Raw genomic sequence first — 1,980 nt, 5'->3', positions numbered from 1 at the left:
AGCAGGCTGCGCGGCGGCTGCCGCGGCTCCCGGAGGCTGCAGGCCCCGCCCGCCGGCCGCCCAGGCTCTTCCCCTTTTCTCTCCACCCCCTTGCTCCATCCCCGCACGCCCTGCAGGGAAGCCAGACCGGTTTGCAGCAGTCACCACGGCGGGACTGTCCGCCGCAGTTGGTCTGCGCGCTGGAGTCGGTGCATGGGGACTAGGCGCCCGGTCCCGCAGACGGGTGCCCAGGACCCAGAGCAGAGGTGGGCGGTCCCCGAGAAGTGGTCTGTTCTTCCAGAGCTGCAGGTCTAGGCTAGGGCTTCTTGGTGGTTCTCAAAGTCTTGAAGCGCGGCTCACCAAGGCTGTGTCTGTGATGCGGCGACCCCTTTCCACAGGCCACTGAACTTGGCTACGTCTGATCATCCGTCTGCTGTACTGCTCTGTTGGGTCGAAGACCGCACTTAAGCCCAGGTGTCCCTCTACACCCGGAAGGGACAGGCCAGGATTTCAAGGTGATGGCTACTCTCCTTCTAAGGATAGTAGGTGTTCTCGGGAAGTAAGATAGAGCACCTGCCTTGCATGTGTAAAGCACTGGGTTCAATCCTCAGCACCACATAAAAATAGATGAAGATATTGTGTCCATCTACAAAAAAAAAAAAAAAAAGACCTACCCATCAGGTAGAGAGAGAGAGGTTGGCGAGAGGGTCCTAGGAGAGAGAAGGTTGGAAGGCGACCTGTGAGAATGCCAAATCCAACCGATAGTGCTCCTCCGGCTGGGGGCACTTGTAAACTCACCTGATGTCAGTTTAGGTGCAAAGAGGTTAGGGTGAGATCTAAAGGACTCCTTTTATTAAAAAATAATAATAATGCTTTTTTTATTAAAAATAAAAATAATAATAATTCGTGGAAGCTAAACTAAAAATTCACTTACTGAGAACCGAAAAGTAGCAGATCCATTCCAACTGAATCGAAGCAAATGGTGTTTCTCAGCCTCATCGCTTCCTTCCACTTTTCCCTTCCTTAACAAAATAAACCAAAATACCAACATTTGATGGAAAACGCAGGATACATTCTGACAAGGAAAGATTAGTATTTTGTGATCCTTATTGCCAAATATTCTTTGGTGAACCAAAGTGAATTTGCTTGAAAGGATACTCTTAGTTTTCTGCAAAGGAGCATCACTTTCTAGTTTTGAAATCTTTATATCTCCCTGCCCCATCTCAGTGAGTTTGTTATAGTTTGCTATCAGCCTGGAATGAGTGCAATAATTCCTTAATAACAATATCAATTATTCCTTTTCAGTTTTCTTGAGGCATAACTAACAAATATATGAGATTCTTTGGCTGTCTTCCAGTCTACTTCTTCCAGGTGTGTCTGGCCATTACTGGAGATTTAGGGCATCATTTGCTTAGGACCCTATGACTTGTGTCTTTATCCTGACATCCTATTCTTTAAAGTTTAGAGCAGGAATATACATCTAGTCCAGCTTGCTCTCTTTACAGATAAGAAAATTAATGCCAAAGACCTGAATCCTAGAACATGGTTTATTTGATTCCAAACTCCTGAGCCCCCAAAATGACAGAATTGCTGGATTAACAAACTTCAAGAAAGGCCAACAGAGCTGGTGGTGGAGGACAAAGGAATAGATCCAAAGAATTGTTCAACTGACTGTTTTGAATCTCTGTGTAGGGGGCAGTATCACACCACTGTAAATAGCCTACTAGTGTGGGATCTGGGAGGGGTAATCCCAGTCTCCTCTTCCTTGGTCCTCATTTCTACTCTGAAATTCAAGGAGTGGAAAATGAATTTGCTTCCCAGCAATATGGTAGTAAATAAAAATTCAAAGTCAGTTCTGGTAACACAGGAGAGGTGAAAATGGGTAAAACCAAATCTAATGAAATTACAGTAGATTAGAAGTAGTCACACATATTACATATGAATGCACAGTTGTACCTACACCCTTTGTCCTCCTTTCCCATTAGAGCACAATACTGACTG

This window comes from Marmota marmota, unplaced genomic scaffold (genome assembly GCF_001458135.2).
Source record: "Marmota marmota marmota unplaced genomic scaffold, marMar, whole genome shotgun sequence".
Taxonomy (NCBI): Eukaryota; Metazoa; Chordata; class Mammalia; order Rodentia; family Sciuridae; genus Marmota; species Marmota marmota.
Note: the sequence above shows the minus strand (reverse complement) of the source record.